This window comes from Pseudonaja textilis, chromosome 13 (genome assembly GCF_049901715.1).
Source record: "Pseudonaja textilis isolate UNSWEBS1 chromosome 13, rPseTex1.2, whole genome shotgun sequence".
In the NCBI taxonomy this organism is placed as follows: domain Eukaryota; kingdom Metazoa; phylum Chordata; class Lepidosauria; order Squamata; family Elapidae; genus Pseudonaja; species Pseudonaja textilis.
This window is the reverse complement of record NC_142002.1, coordinates 15473461-15487793: the sequence shown is the minus strand read 5'-3', so window position 1 is coordinate 15487793 and position 14333 is coordinate 15473461. Positions and strand designations below refer to the sequence as shown.

At 42.7% G+C, this 14333-nt stretch overlaps 1 long non-coding RNA gene across 2 annotated transcripts; it reads right to left on the bottom strand.

The window, feature by feature from the left end:
* Positions 1 to 843: 843 nt before the first annotated feature.
* LOC148124734 (uncharacterized) lies at positions 844 to 14294 on the bottom strand. 2 transcript variants are annotated; one of them, XR_015745161.1, is made up of 4 exons: positions 14050 to 14294; positions 13766 to 13944; positions 4784 to 4950; positions 844 to 4228 (listed from the first exon to the last, which is right to left on the bottom strand). It is a non-coding gene; the product is annotated as an uncharacterized LOC148124734 (long non-coding RNA). The 2 variants fall into 2 exon arrangements; XR_015745160.1 differs by lacking the exon at positions 844 to 4228 and having other exon boundaries at positions 4248 to 4950; positions 14050 to 14265.
* Between the last annotated feature and the right edge of the window lie 39 nt (positions 14295 to 14333).

Sequence of the window (14333 nt, the reverse complement as noted above, 5' to 3'; positions counted from 1 at the left end):
CCTCGCCGGGCAGCGTCCCCGGGAGGCTCCGGGAAGACCGCCAGCGGGACCGATGGAGAGCAGACCCGGAATAAGCGCGGGGCGGGGGAAGGGTCTGGGCCGGTTATGGGCAATCCCACGGGAGGCCCCGAGGCTGAATTCATCAATGAGCCTGGAAGCCACGCGAAGGGCCGGCGGGCCTGGCGAAAGAGAGTCGCCTGTTAAACGCCCTGGAATCATCCGGCGCTTCCAGATGCACGCGGGACGTGCTGAGCCGGGGCAGGGAAGCACCTGCGAGCCACGTGCGACCCCCTCCCAACCCGCCCCCCCAAAGCCTCAATCCTGGCCGTTTTCTGCTGATGGGCCGGATTAGAGCAGAGGGATGACCTGCGGGCAAGGGCTGCCCCGAGAAGCCCCTTCGGCTTCGAACGGCTCCTTTGATGATGCCGGCCTCCATCTCGGGTATTACACAGAAGCAAGGCCCGTTGCTTCCAGGCGGGCTTACTCCGCAAGGAACGGGGGGCTTGCATAACGTCGCAGCCCGAAGCTACAGCTAGTTTTGCAAAGGGGGAAGGTCACTTCTCCTGCGGCCTGTTTCATCGTCCAGGGAGCTGCAGGGCTCCCTGGGAGCTGCCGCCCGAACCGTCTCGGCACCCCGGCGAAGCAGGATCGGAGTGACTGCAGCCTCTGCCCACATTGAGCACAGAATTGTGCCAGGTCTGGGAACCGGCCCTCGGGCACCCTCCCCCTCCTTCCATCTTTCTGGCCTCTTCACAGGGTTGCTGGGTGGAAAATTTTAGCCAGGTCACAAGCTTGGAATCCGTGGTTTTGAATTGGCCTGATGGAAGGAGTTACTTAAAAAATAAATAGATCCATGTTTATTGTTAAAATATTGAAAGGCAAAGGAGGTACAGTAGGAAAAATGCAAAGTGATACTCCCCAACACTGCTACATTTGCATTAAAAACATCGAAAAAGATAAATAGTATTAGTGATACTCCAACCACAGTCACAATTTAGATACAGTATTCGATCTTTCACTAAACATTAGTAATTGTTACTTTCTATTTACATCCTAGAAACCTTATTGTACAAGTATCCCTCATTAGGGGATACATTGTATATGAAAGCACCATTCCTGTTTGAATTTAAACTTTTAAATATATAATTTCTCTGGCTTATTTAAAGAAGCATATTTTGTTCCATTAGGATGAAAAATAGGAGGGGGAAAACTCCCTCCCCTTCTACTTTTCCTTTCGACTCCCAAGTATGGAAAACGGTTTTAAGATAGATTTTAGGGTAAATTTGAAAGCCTTTATGCATCATGATTTCAGCCACAGACCTATAGTTTGATTTGGATGTGCGTGTTGTATGAACTCAACCCTTGTGGTTTCTAAGCAGTGATTTATGACTTGGCTTGTACAAATCCTGCCAGTTGTACCTTGTCAAGCCATCCGTGTTTAAACCATGTGCTAACAAGCTTTGTGCCTTCAAATACATCCCCCTTCCCTCCCCAACTTCTATCAGAACCTATTTCAGCAGGCCATGATCCGACTCTCAAGCTGCCAGAGCTGGTATCTGAGCCTACCTATTTTCTTTCCATTACTGTGCCAACCGCAATCCATCCTGGGAGGGAGAGATCTGACTCTTTGCAGGTTTTTAGAATGTTAAGCAGTTAAAAACTAACAACAACAAAGCCAAAGCTTTAAAAAAAACCATGTAGAAAATAAAAAAAGTGACTTTAGCCTCAGGGTATCATCATGTGCTCAGTCCTGGGATTTGCCAAATGCCAGACTCCAGCTGCAGTGCAAGTGTTAGATTGCAGAAATGAATGGCGGCAAGCAGTTGTTAAATCCTGGGGCTGTGAAATGTCGAAACCAGAATAGCCGTCGAAACCAGAATAGCCGTTCGTTAGAAAGGGACAAGACAGGAGGCCAAACAGTAGCTGAACAACATATTCTTGGAGTTGGAAGCTGCAGATTTTCCTAATGTGACACTTTTTGTAAAATGTTGGGCCTGCAACACCCAAAGTCCTTACCAGAGTGAAGTCAGATTGGAGAAGGCTGAGGCAACATGTGGCCTTCTACATTATTCATGGTAATCTGCATTATTTTTATCCTCAGCCATGGTGGTTGGAGTTGATGGAGAAATTAATATCCAATTACATGAGGGGGAGGGCATTCATATGGTATTATATTTGACTTGGGGGGCGGGTTAAATCCTAAGCTGCATTTGCACAGTATATCTGATTGCAGATTTAACTTAATTTGTACAGTACATGGAATAATCAATCAAATTGCGTAGTCAGAAAGGTGGCAAAGCTGCCTTCACATAATATGGTCATTCACCAGAAACTAGCAAAGGTTAGTTTAGCAATATTATGTGAATGCATTTGTTAAGTCTTTACCTGATAGTCTTGTAATTTGTTTCAATATTTTGTGAACTCGGCCACAGTGTATTGCAAAACAGGTTTTTGGCTTAGCCTGTGTGCATCTGGCCATTTGCGATTTATTTCATGAACCATGGTTAAGCAAGCATTCTTTAATGTGACCCCAACCTCTTTGATTACATTAGATGTGTCCCTCCTTCCTAGCTGGATTAAGTGGCAGCTTCACTCACACATTTTGGACACTGGCCTTATTTCTTGCAGCATCCATCAATAATCTGCCTAAGAAAGGGATAGCCTTTCTGCTGTCAGAGCAGGACTTCTGTCCTGCTTTGGTGAAACAAAGCAAGACAAAGGAATCAATTGCCAAAAGGAGGCCGACCATTTTCAGCTCTTCAGATGCAAAGAATCTGCCAAAGGCCCCCAAAGCAATTTCTCCCTCCATTTTGGAAGAACCCCCAGGAGTTTTCCATGCCTCAGAGCAAGAGGAGGGGATCCCTGGGGAGGGCATATCAAAGGCTAAATGAAAATCCTCCGTTAAGCCAGATTGATGAGGGCAATCTAAAAGCTATCAAAGGACATTTCAGCTTTTGAATTCCTTAAGAGGTTGTTTTGTAAGAAACTTTGCCTAGAGGAAAGGCTGTCCTCTCTTGCCAGCAGAAAGTAGAACTGGGTCTGCTTTGAAGCCAGTTCAACTCCTGAAATCTTCATGACCTTATAATTTTCTTGGCAGCAATACAGAAGCGTCTTGCCATTATCTTATTCCATGATTTTATTTCGCTTCCCAGTCTTACCTCCAGCTCTGAAATTTCCTTGACATTTCCCAGCCGGATGATAACCACATCGAACCCTGCTTTGCTTTTCAAAGCCTAGGAAGCTCACGCGAAACAGTGGCATTTGTGTATGCCTTCTATGCTTGCAGCAAAGGCCATGGGAGGAGCCAAGGCATAGGAAGCTTTTCTGTAACTTAGGCAAAAACCTGGTCAGTAGGTAATATTTATGGACATATACGTGGCTGATGTTTGAAATTATCATGTAATTCACCAAGGCTGTCACAGTGAGCTTATAAATACAGAACTAAAATATAAAAGGTGTCTTGGTTATAAATTCTTCAGCCACTGGAAAAAAGAACATTAAGAATAGTTCCTGATCATCAAACTCTTGCCTTAATGACTCAGTATAGTGTTTGGCATGTGGTATGAACACAGGCATGGTTGAAATAAGGAATAAATTGTGGGATGTGCCTATAGACTGGGGAGCTATAACTTTCATCCCCAAACCACTAGTCACCCTGAGTCACACAGTGACTAGCACGACATTCCAAAAAGACATGCTTTGCTAAGCCATGGCTCACACAATGCCCTAAGCTAGAATCTATAGTCTGCAGACCAGGATTTAAGTTTTAGACATGCTTAAGCCTAAGTCAAACTGCACAGTGACTTAGTGTAAGAGTCCAGCCCTATGTGGAATGTGGAGGGAGGTCATGTCTTGGGGAAATTCTGACTTTCAGATACATACATACATTCCGTGTCTGTGTGTATAATATGTGGACAATACATTATATGAGATAAAATATTAAATTAAGATAAAACCATAATAAATTCATCATTATATGGAGCTATAGAATTCCAATGAGATGGATGTTATAATTCAATATGTAAGGAAAGTAAACATCTAACTGCCTCTGGTGTGGCTGCAATTTTCTATAGTTTGTATAATCAACGGATTGTTGTCATACCTGCACACACACAATCTGGGGTTAGGCAAAGTGACAATGAGATATTCAATTATTATAAAACAGAGCTGATGAGAATAAACACGAACAACATGAGTCACACTGGATAACCGTTCCATACTTCTGCTTCTGAAAACAAAAAGCATTAGGATTAATTTCCAGAAGGTGCCGCAGATACTTTATTGCTTAGAACTGAGCCATAAAGATGCACTTTTGCTGCCTGTTGTCATTTCTCCAGTAGAGGGCACGCACAGTACAGTAAATCTTACAGTCATAAATGAGCAAGTTCTATTCCTGAATCCAAATTACAGTATATTGCATATCCAGTGTGTAATAAGAATGAAAGCTGTATTCCTAATCTTATTTACCTAGAAAAACATGTCCCATGGATATCTCTTGAACTATATTTATGACAGAATAAATTGAGGAATAGAGGGAGGGTAGAAGAAACAGATTTAAAAACAAACACACCAAGTGCTTCAGTGTGGTGTTTTCAAAGCACAATCAGATCATTTAAAGATAGGATCGCTGCTACGCATTTTTCCCTCCAATTTTCTCATATAACTTTTAGTCAAATAAAAACTGCCTGAAGAGGGGGAAAAAAAAGCAGGGGTAAGGGTGGGGAGAGAGAGTGTGAATCAGAAAAAAAGAACAGAAGGAGTTTTTGGCTCTGGTCCTGCTTACTGACAAATGCTGGGTCCGCCTTTTTTTTCTCTCGGGTCCTGTTGCAGGGTGCTCTCAGAAGGCAGCCAAACCTGAAGTTGGAAAACTCTCATTCAGACAATTCCACGTGACAGTGAAGATCCTAAGGTGGCTTTAAGCCAGATTTCTAATAGCATCTCCCAAATGAGCTGGTGGAGAAAACAAAGATCACATAGAAAATAAACACGGTATGTATGTAAGCTGGCCCTGCCTGGCCATTTCATCTCCTGTTTCCTGCCTCCATAAATGAAAACACGTTGATAGTCAACCATGAAGGTGAGATCCAATTAAGAAATGCATGGCTGCTTCAACAATTATTACCTTGCCTAATGTGGCCTGTTACTAATTTCATGAGTATGTGATGAAGCTGATTTTTTTCTTCAGCAGGGTAAAGCCACTGTTTGCAAAGGACATGCTTTAGAAGCTTAAGGTGCCATACACTAAATAAATGAATAATAACAAGCTTAATGTCCAATTTAGCTTTGATACCAAGCCAGGAATAGAAAATCGATTCCAGAAGTTGTGGTCACAATTTTTTTTTGTACTTGGGGGACATTTTGAAGGTTTAAGGGACAGTGCCAGAAGATGCAATGGATTTCACCCTTTACAACCCCAGAACTTCGAACCAAAATGGGCGCTGGCTTCAGCCTCTTCTAAACAAGCCATGGAAAGCTATTGTCACTCCTGAGCCCCCAGAAGTGGTTGCCTGCTGAAGTCATAATGGGACGTGTTTATGTTTGGGCTTAGCAAGTTTTGTCAAGCCAGTGAATAGTGATATATTCAATTTCCAATCCACTGGCTTAGCACACTGTATGAGCAGCGTTTCTGAATACAGTAGTGCCTTACTATCACCCCCTTATTGGTGGAAGGATTGAGTAATATGGTTGAGGTCAAAGACAAAAACTGATGATGGCCTTCTCTGTTCTACAGAAAAGGAAAGAATCCTAACTCTTTTGCATGTATATTATAGAAATAAAATCTTGCTGTAAATATAACTCCTTTTTTGTTTTCTTGGCTAGTGTTGCAACAGAATTTTGGGCAGGCATGTGTAAATATGTTTACATAGCAGAAAGTCTGGCAGGAGAGGGGCTGAAATCCTCCATTAGCTAAGTAGACATGGGCTATTGGGAATTTAATTCAGCAATGTCTGAACGATTCAGGAAAAGTGCATAAATTGCAGTTGTAAACAGCTGCTGTATTCTAGTCGCTCAGTTTGCTCATAGAGTTCAAGAAGGTTTTCAGAAATAAAGGAGGATTGACTGGACAGAAGCCTTAGTGGTGCTGGAACCTAACTACATTATATTGTTTTGATCATGCTTTGCTAAATACATTGGCTAGGGCCGTTAACAAGCCAAGCAAAATGCTAGGCCAAAACCAAACAAAATATGATTGCAGTGAAAATAATGAACTTAACAAACAAAATGGAAACTGCACAGCCTCTAATTCCTATCTTTTGCATATGTCCAAGGCCAAATCCAGTTCCTTTCTTTGCCTAATCTCATCAAATTGACCCTGTCCCAGATACCTTCCCAATCCAATCTAGACCAAAGAACAGAAATCTTTTCAACAGCTCACAACAGAGCCCAAACAAGCCCTTCAAGGGTACTGCAAGCTAGAGAAATCCAACCCCTGCCCCGCATCTTCTTATCGGCTAACAATCTCAACATTTCATCTCCCTAATAAGGGGCTTACCCATCTCTGCTACCCCCCTGAAAGGCCCACTTTAGCTAACAATAGGACTGATAAGCCAAATCAGATTCCTAGAATTTGTAGCCCTCAATTTGTACAAAAAGCCCCTCTGCTTTCTCATTGTTTGATTCCATCTGTCTTCTAAAGCAGGCACCCAATGATCATTGCAGATGACCTAAGCACCAGAGCTCACTGTAACAGCATTTCCAAAAAGGCATTAAGAGTTGTAAATCTAATCTTACGAAGCTTCTCCTCCGAAAATATCGAATTGCTAACTAGAGCATAGAAAACTTTTGCCTGACCAATACTCGAATACAGCTCATCAGTCTGGAATCTGCACATCAGACATTACTACAATCGAGCGAGTCCAGAAGTATTTCACAAGAAGAGTACTACACTCCTCTGCTCGCAACAGAATACCCTGTATCACCAGGCTTGAGATTTGGGGCTTGGACAATCTTAAACTACGCCATTAGACTTAAGCGTAGCACACAAAATTATCTGCTACAATGTCCTACCAGTCAATGACTACTTCAGCTTCAATCACAACAATACAAGAGCACACAACAACCGCTGTAAACCGCTTCAAACTTGATTGCAGAAAGTACAACTTCAATGCCTGGAATGCACTACCTGACTCTGTTGTTACATCCTGTAAACCCCACTCCTTTAACCTCAAACTAACCACTATTGACCTCACCCCATTCCTGAGAGGTCTGTAAGGGGCATGCATAAGTGCACCATCGTGCCTACCGTCCCTATCCTATTGTCCCCATTTATTCGTACCTATCTCCTTACTCATATTCTTACGTATTCTTACTCATGTTTATACTTATATCTATTATCTTGTAAGGGATTGACAAATCAAATAAATAAATAAAATAAATAAATCTTGTGCTCCTTTGGCAAAATTCCACATTATTTATTTCAGATATTTTTGTCCCGCCTTTGTTATTTTTATAGATAACTCAAGGCGGCTTTATGACTTAATTGTGACTTAATGCTATTTGCAGCCCAGCTATAATGATAGCTTACATATTCTAACTCCTCTATATCCTTAACTGTGAGACTAGGCTAGTCTCATTTTTAGGTTAGAGTATAGTACTTACTTTCTACTTGCTGTCCTAAATAACTCTTAGGATAATTTTTCCTAGACATAAAGTATGACTTGGTTGCACTGAGTGTTGGGTGAACCCAGCCAAGTTTACTCAATAAACCACAACTTAGCAACCATGCAAGCAAATCTGTTTTCTTTGTGTTCTGACGCAGGCTTCATAAACTGTAATTATGCACAAACTTATTTTAAAAGCAAAACCTATTTTATTACAATGCTGGGAATTGTTTTCATTCCCAGCCAGAATTACACTCAAACAGTCCCCCAAGATAAGCACACACCTTTCTGTTCTGTGAAGTGCTGCCAAAACCAGAAGAATCAAATTAACTAGAAAAGAAACCAACTGAAGTACAAGAAAAACCAACAGAGCTTCGAGGATGATTTGGAATCGATGGAACTACTTAGTTTCCTGCCTGACTTTTACCGCTTATGTGAGGGGCAATCACCTCCCAGCCTTACTCCCGAGTTGCCCCTTTTGTCTCAGCTGCTCTTCCTTCTAACAACTCTGTGCACACACACACTGGGAACAGGCTCCCCTTGATCCTCGGCCTCACTGCTGCCAGACTCCAAAAGCAGCACACCACTCCCAGATGGTCCTGGCCCCATCTCTGCATTGGATGCAGGACCTTTGTCCGAGTCCTCTCCAGGCTCCCTGACTGGTCCCCTTTCTTCCCCACTGTCCGATTCCGCTTTAGTCTGCACCGGCTGCTGGCGAACCACAACAGTTTGGTGCTTTCCCAAAGTGTTTGATTACAACTTCCACCTACTATATATCTTGCTGGTTAGGAATTATAAAAGCTGTAGTCTTAAGAAGTCCAGAAAGTGCCATATTTGCTTATACTGACTGAAGGTTTTTCCTAGTCTATCTATCCGGGGGCCGAACATTTGCATAGATCCTTTTCTTATTAGGACATTTATACAGACTGACGTGGAATTTTGATGTAGCATGATACTGTATATGATTTTAACTTTTCCATATAACCTGAAATAGGCAAAGATTTTAGTAGCCCGCATCAGAAGAGAACGTTCAAGCTGGCAGGAGTCGTGTCTACAGAGATATGAAATGGTAAGGTTATTAATTAGATTGAGCATGTGGAAAGGGAGTCGTTGATTAGAACAGAGGCAAGCCAAGTTAAATGTGATGTGTAAAGCTTTGAGGATATTTCTAGCCTGACTACATAGATGTTTACCAGAAAACAAGCTCTGCTGACTAGACTTGCTTCTTTGTGTGTCTGTGTGCATTTACAACTGCACTGCTATAGTTGTGAAAGGTCAACGGGGAGTAGAGGAAGTTTGTAGGCAAGTGAAGCTTCTCCTACGGAGCTGCCAAGGGCTGCCATTTAGGGTATGAAGGAGAGATCGCCTCAGAGCAAATTAAAAAGTTTAAATAGGGCTATGAGTCACTGTGAAGGAAGAACAACATTACAGTAGTGCTCATTGGTCAACCATTTTATTGTTTCTGCCCGAAAGAAATGGAACAAGCACATCAGGTGCATACTGTATGGGTGTGTATATGCACGTGCCAGAGCATGACATAGTAGATTTTAATACACTGAAAATTTTAGTGCTCTTAAATAAGCGCTACTGTGCAGCTATAATTTTGGGAACCCAAAGTTCCCAAGTTTGTTAGAGGACACTGAGAGGGACAATTTTCCTTTTGTTCCTCCTTCTCTTTGGCCCCTTCCCCCACACCCCCTGTCCTAATTCCAAGAAGTTACAGCATTTACCATGATTTTCTGAACCATGTTGAATGAATCACTTCTGAGAAGGATCGTATTACATACTGTCATAAACCATAATCTCCAAACTTTAGCTTCATACAATACACTAAACCACAATTAAATAAATCACAGTATACTTATGGATGAAATATGAAAATATAAGGTAAAGACTTCTTCAAATTTAACTCCTGGTGATCATAAAGACCCATAAATAGTTTTCTTGGCAGAGATAGAATTTCAAACATGTAAAAACAACGTAGGCAGCTTAGACTAAAACCCACCAGAAACCAGTATAACTAGGGGTGGGATTCCACTGGTTCGGACCGGTTTTATAGAACCGGTTGTTATGATTCTGCACAGTTTGGAGAACTGGCAAATTGTGCCCCCAGCTGGCCGCTCCCCTCTCCACCCACCCCTCCCCTCCCAGGCACTGCTTATTGCGGATACGCAACATTGCATGCATGCCCGATATCGCTGACTGCGTTCTTCCTGCCCAGTCACTCAAGGTATTTTTCCCTTTTCTGACGATCAGCTGTTCCTACGATCAGCTGTGCCGGGATTCCCCTCACTTACTCACTGCTTCACCCAGGAGGCTTCCCTGAGGCCCAGGAAGACAAAAAATAGGTGGGGCACAGGACTCCCTCCATTTTTTGCCTTCCTGGCAGCAAAAATGTCCCCCCAGGAGGTTCCCCTAAGGCCCAGGAAGCCCCAAAACAGCACAGAGGGGTGCTGCATGCCCCCCCATGCTCTGCTTTTTTACTTCCTGAGCCCCAGGGAAGACTTCTGGGGGCAAAAATGCCCCCCCCAAGGAAGCTTCCCTGAGACCCAGAAGGCCCAAAAAAACGGGGGGGGGGTGTTGTTGAAAAAAGAAGCCATGCCCACCCAGTCACTTGGCCACTCCCACCTAACCACGCCCACAGAACCGGTTGTTACAAAATTTGAATCCCACTTCTGAGTATAGCCCAGTCTCCAATACTTTAACCTTTTAAGAACCAGATCTTAAAAGAGTTTTCTGGAATCCACTTAAACAGCAGAATATAATAGGTGGAGATAGCCTCCTTCACAAAAGTTATAACTGAACATTACTGATGGGAAACCAGAGGCTAAAGCAAGAGGGGTCACTCTTAAGGTTAATCAAATCAACTTTGTTCTTTTGATTAGAATGCCAAGTTCGAAAAATAATCGCTGGATTAAAAAGATGCATTTTTAATGAAGAAACAATGAATCTTTGAACACAGCATACAATAATTAATCAAGAATATCAAGCCAGAATGGCATTTGTGTCTTTCATTTGCTTATAAAACTATCTGAGCAAAAATAAATATAAGTAACAAATCTGGACACTACATTAATCCTAGATTTGGCCCAGTGTTAATGATTTCACTTTGTAATATCCTTAAATGGTTGCTAGAAACTCTTTTTGTTGACAGCAGCCAATCCTACTTGTTGTTTCAAACAGCATGACAGATTGTATGACTCTTATTTTGCTTCATAGGTACCTTATTTCACTATATCCCCTTTGAATGATTTCCATGGACAGTAAAATTGATGCCAACTTACAGAACTGATGTCCCATCCAGATTTCATAGCTGAGCAACAGGTAGATACACCTCCTTTGGGAAAAAATATCTGTTCAAAGTTGACAGCTGCCGTGTTTGCAAAATTCTCCACCTCTGTGTGTATCAAGCACACACACTACCCTCCAGACTAGATGTCAGCTTTCCATTTTGAATCAGTAGTCATGCCAAAAAACTGGAGTGGAAAGCACATTGTGTGTATCTCAGAATTGAATGTGTGTGAGGTTTTAAGAATTGGCTCTGAGCCACAACATAATGGGCAAATTGTAAAGAGGATGAGTAGTAAAAGAAATCCTTCTGTCAACACTCAGTTTTTCTATGTGAATTCCCCCTCCAAAGGGATGATGTCACCTTCTGTAACAAGTGGTTGTGTAGCCACTTCCCCATTCATTCTTATAAGACTGCTTTTGAAGGTACACACTGATGTTACCCTAACTGTGACAGTGAAAACTGTAAAAAGAGGCCCCCTTTGTACTTCCATGGAAGATCAAGGGGTGTTGCAAACACAGAGCAGACCTTTCCTCCTTTCTATCTGACTTATAACTGCAAGGGTATGAATATTTTCCTACCCTATTATAATTTCAATGACTTGACAGAACTTGCAGTGATAAATGACAGAAGAGTCTCATGTACAAAATGATTTTCCCCCTTCTCTAGATGATCAGGGCCTTGCATTTCTTAGTTGTACAGTTCAGCTATTGATTCATGTCTATTTTTTTCAGCATTTACGGGAAAAATTACAACATAGTAATTTTTCAAAGTTGAGAGTTATTAGTCTAAAAAAATTATATTGTGACTCTAACATTTTCCTACACTATGCTAAACTTGTTTAATCCTGATTGCACAATTGGCTATCTCACTGAGTAATGTCACACTGTTGCATCAAATATATTTTCCAAACTGAAATGGCTATATTATAATACATTAAATTACTTGTAGGGGTTGAATTTTTTATTCTTGCATCCTAAAGATCCTGTGTGATATCAGAAGCAGGACTCTCTCTTAGGAAAAAGAGAGAGTGCCATTAACGTGCATCTGGGCAACTACTAAGGACAGCCAAAATTTTGGGACATTTGATAGTATTGCTTATTTTGCATTACTCAATAGTATGATCATTAACCTGATCTTTGTGAACAGATTCATCCACCTTGCAAAAACTGCAGAAACTGGAAAACGAACAATGGTTAAATTATATTTCCCCAAAGCACACCAAGTAAAACAAGCATCCAATGGTGCGGAGAGAGAACAGACTGAGAGACCACGATAAAGAAAACATCAGAACAAGAGGGGAAATGGGTGGGAAGATCCAATGGCACTAATAGAAACTTATTTAAAAATAGTCCTTCATGAAACAATTCCAGCAGGCAGTCTGTGCAAAATCCTGGGCAAGTCACAAAATATAAGAGACAGCTGTAACAAGGAGTAAAATGGAACTGGTAGTCCAAAAAGTAAGATCATCAATATAGGTCAAAGTCAGGGAGATTGTTTAGCAATAAGCAAAGTTCAGTTAGAAATGTCCCCAAGAGAAGTCCAGAAGTTATTAGCCCAAGAATTCCAGGGACAAAGTAATTAAGCATAGCACTGCGACATAAAGGCAAACATTGTTGCAACTACCATTAGGTTTTAACTAAAAGAAAGCCAGTAGGAGGGGCAGGTAAAGGCACATAAATGGGGGTAGGGCTTTCATTGCACAGCCATGGACACCTTGACCGTTTTGACCCCTCTCTGAGCGATGCCGCAAGGTTAAGGTATTGGATTGGGGCTGAGGAACCCCAAATTCAAGTCCCACTTGATCACAAAGCCCGGCTGATGACTTGGGATTAGTCACTTCTCTCTCACATGTCAACCTGTCATTTATGTTTTTATTCATTTATTTATATCACACCTTTATTATTTTCACAAATAAGGCAATGAACATATCCAACACATCTTCCTCCTCCTATTTTCCCTACAACAACAACCCTGTGAGATGAGTTGAAGGAGAGGAACTGGCCCAAGATCACCCAATTAGCTTGAACTCTCCCAGTTTCTAGCCTGATGCCTTAACCACTAGACCAAACTGGTTGAGGATAAAACGACTGAAGGATTTTTAATTAGACCAGGCTTTTTCAAGCTTTTTTAGACTGCAGAACCTGAAAAATATACCAGGAACTCCTGGATCAAGAGGCAAGGCTCTAAGAATAGAAATTTGACTGCTGCATTGGAGTCCTTTTTTTTCTTTTAATATCCTTTAATATCTCAGGGAGTCCCACTGAGTCTTCACACAGTCCTAAGAACACAGTTTGATTTAAAACTCTGATTTAGACCACCCGCAGCTGAGAAAAAGCAGGGCAGAAATGCAGCCAGTAAAATCCCTTTTTATTTACTTACTTTATAAATCACGTTTATATATAAATTATATAATAAATAATATTCCCGAATCACACTTTAAAGGAATTGCTTTCCCCATGGATCGATGAGCTGCACGCTCTCTTCTGTCTGCACCATTGTGGACTCTGAGGTAATTCGGTTCCTCCATAAAAATCTGAAGCATCATCTCTGCTATTTTAGTTTCAGTTTAATTGAGTTTAGTTTATTGTTATTGCACCTCGTACAACGAAATTAAATGCCATCTTCAGTGTACATTGTAACTATAAAAATAAAACACAAACACACGCCCTTCACATTCTATACAATTGAATTGAAACCCCGATTTTTGACCCATCGGTCCTCCATAGCATCCCTGGAGCCAGCCAGGCCTGGCCTCCCCCAGGGAAATGAAGATTTTATTGACCAGGCTTAACATTGGATGCTGCTTCTGCCTCGGAAAGGGATGGAAAAGGGAAATGGGAAGTGAGAGCAGGCGGGGGTTTAAGTGTCATACCGGCAGTTGGGTATCCAGTCCAACCTCGGGCAGGAAAGCTCAGCAGCGTTTCAGGGCAGAGCCTCTCCTTCCACCCGGCCTACCTCACAGGGCGGTGGTTGCCCTGGGTGAAAAGCAGGGTTGCCGCGCGCGCCCCGCGGCATCTCGAGTTCCTGGCGGAAAAAGGCGGGGAGGTGAATCTAGCAAGCAAAAAAAAAGAATCAGTAAAAGAGCACCTACTTCTCCGCTCAGGAAACCTGCCCTCGCAAACAACGGCTCGCCGAGGAAATTGGAGGGCAAATTACCGGCCGGAGAGGAACTCGACTTGTCAGAAAAGCCTTGGGACGGCTGCCGTCCCAGCCGCCAGAGAGCCGGAGGCGCGTCCTCTCCTCTCCTCACCCTCCTGCCCGCAACCCCCGACGGACCCGGAGGGTCGATTTAGGCCTTGCTTCGCCACTCGGGCCTAACTTTGACAGGGACCCGCAGTTGCCGTGGCGACGGGGCGCTTCTCCAAGGGCCTCCGGCGCGAGCGAAGCCGCGATTGGCCCCCGCCGCGCCACGTGACCGCGGTCCCGTGAGCCGGCTTGAC